The sequence below is a fragment of the Lepidothrix coronata genome, unplaced genomic scaffold (assembly GCF_001604755.1).
Source record: "Lepidothrix coronata isolate B3197 unplaced genomic scaffold, Lepidothrix_coronata-1.0 Scaffold12, whole genome shotgun sequence".
Lineage (NCBI taxonomy): Eukaryota > Metazoa > Chordata > Aves > Passeriformes > Pipridae > Lepidothrix > Lepidothrix coronata.
Window position 1 is genome coordinate 7,621,817 of NW_016690192.1, and position 6,035 is coordinate 7,627,851.

General features: G+C 50.2%; 1 non-coding gene across 1 annotated transcript; it reads left to right on the top strand.

Moving 5' to 3' along the window:
* The first annotated feature begins 389 nt into the window (after nucleotides 1-389).
* TRNAL-AAG lies at nucleotides 390-471 on the top strand. Its single transcript has one exon. It is a non-coding gene; the product is annotated as a tRNA-Leu (tRNA).
* The last annotated feature ends 5,564 nt before the right edge of the window (nucleotides 472-6,035 follow it).

Genomic DNA, 6,035 nt, shown 5'->3' on the forward strand with positions numbered 1-6,035 from the left:
CAACAGGATGGCGAGGTTGCCCTTGGTCATTGAGAAAAGCATCACAGGGATGAGTGTGGAGTTGGTGTGGAAAGATCTGGTGGTCTCCCTGCTGGAGTGCAGAGACTCCCTGTGGATTTAATCGAGGCTGCCATGGGAAGGGAATGAGAGGAGAGGACATGTCAGAACAGGTACATTCAACAGTGGGAAGGGCAGCGGGGGGGGGGGGGGTGTGTTCTGCAGGCAGGGCTTGGTTCTCCTCTGGGCTTTCATGAAGAAAATGAGAATAAAACAGGATTTACATGAGGTGAAGACAGTCAGGATGGTCCAGTGGTCCAAGGCACTGTGCCCAGGTCAATGTTTCCCTGGATCCCAGGTTCCAGTGCCGCTCCTGGTGCTCCATTCCCCAGGGTAGCGTGGCCGAGCGGTCTAAGGCGCTGGATTAAGGCTCCAGTCTCTGCGGGGGCGTGGGTTCGAATCCCACCGCTGCCACAACTGTTTTAACACCTGGAGGCCATCCAGAGGGATCTGGACAATCTCCAGGAGTGAGTTTTAACCAGACCAAGTGCAGGTGCTGCACCTGGGTGGGGCAACCCCTGGGATCAATCCAGGCTGGGGATGAACAGGTTGAGAGCAGCCCTGGGGGTGTTGGTGGGTGACAGGCTGGACATGACCCAGCCCAGAACCCCCTGAGTGCTGTGCTGATCCCACAGTGTGGGCAGCAGAGGAGGGGGGATTCTGCCCCTCTGCCCCCTCAGGTGAGACCCCACCTGCAGAGCTGCCTCCAGCCCTGGGGTCCAACATCCAAAGGATGTGGAGCTGCTGGAGGAAGTCCAGAGGAGGCCACGGAGATGCTCCAAAGGCTGGAACCCCTCTGCTCTGGAGTTAGGCTGGGAGAGCTGAAGATGTTCACCTGGAGAAGAGAAGGCTCCAGGGAGACCTTAGAGCCCCTTCCAGTGCCTAAAGGGGCTCCAAGAGAGCTGGAGAGGACTGTGGACAAAGGCCTGGCGGGACAGAGTGAGGGGGATTGGCTTCCCACTGCCAGAGAGGGCAGGGTTAGATGGGATGTTGGGAAGAAATTCTCCCCTGTGAAGGTTTGCAGAGCTGAATTGGGGGGCAGGAAGGTAAGAGCTGCTGGTGCTCCTGCAAGAGCTGCCACTGCTGATAAAGCTGCTTCCAGAGGTCAAACTGTGCTGTCCCTGGGCACCAGCCAGGATGTGGTGGGTACCCACAGGGGTCAGAGCGGTCTGGCCTAAAACTGTGAAGTCATATCCAGAAAAGATTAATTTTGTGATGTGGGAGGAGGAATACAGCTTACATTGAGCGCTGGGGGCTGGTAACAGTGTAGTTTCACTGCATCATCTCTACAGGCTCTGGACAGGACATGAGGTTATTTATAAAATCATAGAATGGTTTGACTTGGAAAGAACCTTAAAGCTCCTTGTGATCTTAGAGATCAAGATGAGCTTTAAGGTCCCTTCCAACCCAAACCATTCTCTGATTGGGTCCAAATTATTTGCTGCTGGGTCCAAAACAAAAAGGGAATTATGTTCTGGATAACATGGATCTTGTTTCCCTTGCTGCTATTTCTACAACCAAAATCTGGTGTGATTATGCTCTAAACACCTTTCCCTGACCAGAACATAATCTCTAATTTGAGATTCTGCTCTAAAACATCTTTCCCTGACTTCTGGCAGCTGCTCATCCATATAACCAGGGAGTGATTCCTCCTGCCCAGCCAAGCCGGGGTGTCAGAGCTCAGTGGGTTTATCCCTCTTAAATCCAGTTTGATGTGTGGACCGTGGCTCTGTGGTAGCAATCAAGGGTGAAACTCCTTTTATAGCTTCTGCTGAGCCATTTGTGATCCCCATGACAGCTGCCTGAAGAAATCCTGGATTTATTCTATTTACTTCTGCATGACCTCTGTGCAGGAACTCGTGTGGGCCCTGCAGTTCTGCAACCAGCTGACACTAACAAAGCTAAATCCCATGGATTTGGGGTTGTTATTGAGCCATCCTGTCTCGATCTGGGGGAGGGACACGTTGGGTTTCCTCATCAGTCTCTCCAGTTGGCTTCTCCTGCCGTGTTCCTTGATGTCTGGGAATGCCACGAGGAGGAGGAGGTACTTTATCAAGGTAGTCCCTTGTAGAGGTTTCTTGGCTGAGGGAGCTTGGAGGGGCTCAGCCTGGAGAAAAGGAGGCTCAGGGGGGATCTTCTGGCTCTCTGCATGGGGAGAGTGAGCCTGATGGGAGGGTGAAGCCAGGTTAGGGTCAGGCTCTGCTCCAAGGGAACAAGGGACAGCATGAGAGGAAATGGCTTCAGGCTGTGCCAGGGGAGGTTCAGTTTGGACATCAGGAGGAATTTCCTCATGGCAAGGGTGGTCAGGCATTGGAAGGGGCTGCCCAAGGAGGTGTTGGAGTTCCCATCCCTGGAGGGATTTAAAAGCCATGTGGATGTGGCACCTGGGGACATAGGTCAGTGGTGGCCTTGGCAGTGCTGGGGGATTGTTGGATTGGTCTGAGAGGGCTTTTCCAGCCTAAACTATTCCATGTTTCTATGATTCTATTTGATGACTAATGAAATAAAACCGCACAGAACTGTATTTCCCAGGGATCAAGGAGCTGGGGAACACTTTGCTGTGAGCTGCCCCCACTTCATCCCATCAGAACTGTCCTCATGGACACCAATGGTGTCCATGTGTGGAGCCAGGGGGGACCTGGGGGTGTCGTCCCCCCCCAGCTCACCCAGGCCTGTGTTATCTTTCCAAGAACACCCTTCCATCCTGCCTGGGCAGCCAATCCCTCCCAGCTCCTGGAGCACTGGGACAGAGAGGAGCCACTACAGCCAGCACTTACCACCCCAGGCCATTTCTTATTCCCATTCCAAATGGGTTCTTGAACTGGAAGAAAATGCTGTTTCTTCTTTCCGGACTCGATGAAAAGCAAGAAGCTCATTTTCAGCACAAATTGCAGAAAATATATTAAATATCAACACTAATGAGATCAGCCTGGCTCAGGGCAATATTAATATTAATTGGATTAGGTCGAGTTTAAGAGGAAACCATGTTTAACTTAATGCCTGCAATAAATGAGGAGGAAGGTAGTGAAGCTTTTCCTCCTCCATTAAAACAAGCCAGATCAGAACATAAATAACTATCACTTTTATTTTAGGCTCTGAAGGGAGAGATGCCATTGCAGGGGGGTGTGACTTCAGGTCCCTGCACATGACCTGTTGTTGACTCTGAAGGGACTTGGAGTGCTGAGCAGAGCCACCCACCCACAGTGCTCCCAGAGGGATTAAGGAAGATAAAAAGGAACATCAGGGGAGAATGGGAGTAAGGCCAGTGGCTCCATGTGCAGCCCAACCCTACCTGGCCCCAAGCCCTGTGGCTGCACATCCATCAGCCCTGTCCAGCTCCAGGCCGAGGGTGAGCTCAGCCTGAGGGCCCTGTCAGACCTTCTGGCGTCTTGATTTATCCTCCCTGACAGTTGTTTTTCTCCTCCTTTTGGCTCCAATTCTTCCTCCTGGTGCAGGTCCAGCAGATGGAGCAGGCGGGTCCAGGGAAGCCTGGGAAGCACCCGCCTGGCAGGATGTGAGCAGGGAGTGATGGCACCTCCGCCAGGGACAGCCCAGCATCCCACACAAACCCCTCTGCGTGGGGCCAAGGAAGGTTTGGGGGATGCTTGGAGTGTTTCTTTTGGGGATACACCACTGGTGGGACCTCCTGCACGAGGGACTCCATCTCCAGATGCTCCTGCCCTCACCCACTGGTCCTGGTCCAGTGGAAAGTCTCCCTGCCCATGGCAGGGGGTTGGACTAGATGACCCTTAAAAGGTCCTTTCCAACCCAAACCATTCCATGATTGTACAGTAATCCTCCCTCCCCACAGCTGGCCAGGAGCAAAGTGCCATCATGTTCCAGTCATCTCCACTGTGCCACACCTGAGATCCCAGCAGGAATTGGGCTTATTTGGTTATCAGTGGATTTTATTGACTCTTTGGCACTTCTTAGAGGGAAAAACTTTTTAATTTCAGTGGAGAAAACTGTCCTTTGGGTTTTTGAGGCTCAGTCAAGTCTGTGGTTTGAATAGAAATATTTAATCCCACAAACGTGTAGGACCATAACTAATGAGGCCATAATTATGTCCTGTTTAATATGATTATTATCTCATAATAGTGAAAACAGGATATTCCTGCTGCTCTGGGCAGATTTTCTAGAAGACTATGATTTAACTCCACTTTTCTGCATCTTTGCTTCATCAAAAAACTCCAGGGTAATTAATACAGATGTTATTGGAGCAACCTGGTCTATGAAGTGTCCCTGCCCATGGCAGGGGTGGGACTAGATGGGCTTTAAGGTCCTTCCAACCCAAACCATTCCATGATTCCATGATTAATCTTCTCCTTCAGTGTTTGTTGTTTGCTTTGTGTGTGAGTAAATTTTTTAGTGCACCAACAGTGGGGCTTTTCCTTTGCTCCTTCAGCTTTTAAAATTGACTCCCGTGGATATGAAGGGAAATGCCAAGATCATCCCTGGATTCCAGCAGCAATACTTGTCTTGTAGTGCCCAGTACTCCTGTTCTCCCTGCTTTTATAAGCAGAGATAAAGGCTGAATAATTAGCTGCTCATTAAGATGGTGGGACACTGCCATGGCTCAATAAATCATCACGTCCTGTAAACATCCCTGTCTCGCAGACAAGCAATGAACTAGTTAATTTATTACTAATTCTTTATGGATTTGCTGATTGATCTGAGTACTGAAGACTAGCAACGATTTTTAATAGATAAGGCTCAGAGTCAAATCCTTATTTTGCTGACATTTTCCTGGGGTTTTCGGTGCTGAATCAAGCAGGGAGTTAGAGCTGTGATGCCATAACCTGCTCCATGTGAGTGCCAAACCACGCAGTGCCTGCTCTGCTGCACGTCCCAGAGGCAGCTGAGGGTCCCCAAAGGGCAAGCTGGGAGCTTCAGTATCTCAGTGTTGCTTTGCAGCTGGAGAACCCTCCATGTGTGGGATCAGGGTGGGATCAGCTCTTGTGCCTTTGTTGGATGTTCCTGTGCATGTGTGTCATGGTGCCACCCCACCGTCACCTGGGGGGATGTCCTGAGCTGGGAGAGGGTGTTTTCATAACCCCTCTCCCAGGATTCCTTAGCTGAAAAGTCTAAATATACTGAGATTATGGATACCACAATCTCCTTTTGCCGGACTTTGTTTGGAAACAGGCTCATGGCACGATGGCCCTGATAGCTGAAATCCATAGGAATTCAGCTGTCTAGACAGTCCTCCACATTCAATCTCCACGGGGCAGCATGTTTATCCTATACCTTTCCTTGTTGCTGTGTTGGAAATTCTTCTTGTTTCTAACACAAGCTCCTATTTTCAAATGATCTTAGAGAACAGAAGGAAAAAATAGATGGAACGAAGGGAGAGATCCTGGACATGCACAAAAGAATTCCTTCAGGCCTCAGACGGGTGGTGCTGCCTCCTGCTAAAGGCCATGTGTGTATTCCTCCAGAAATGTATCTGTTCCATGGAGCAATAATGGATATTTACTGCCTGCCTCCTTGTTTTCACACATTCCAGCTAAAATGACGTCATTAAATGTGGGACAGAATGTGCACCAGAACTGGTGGGAAGTGCTGAAGAATTCAAGGCTCCCATGGTTGATGAAGCAAAGCAATTCATTAAGACACACCTTTGAAAGGCCTGGTTTGAGTGGAAATGATCAGAAAATGAGATTTTCAAGTATTATCCTGCTCAGGATCTTCCAGATCCAGGCCTATTCATGTAATTACATTGTAATGCAAGAGTTTCCCTGCTATGGTCCTTCTGAAATCCTAGGAGTCATCCTATGTACCCTAATCATGCAGCATTGAATCCCTGCCACCCCAGGGCACCACGGGTGGGATGCCCATGGGGCTGGGTTTGGGAATGGCATGGGAAAAGGTGCTGAGCAGTTTGGGGGTGGGGTTGCACTGGTGGGTGCTGTGGCTGGGCTGTATTTTATCACAGAATCTCCTGAGTTGGGAGGGACCCACAGGGATCACTGAGTGCA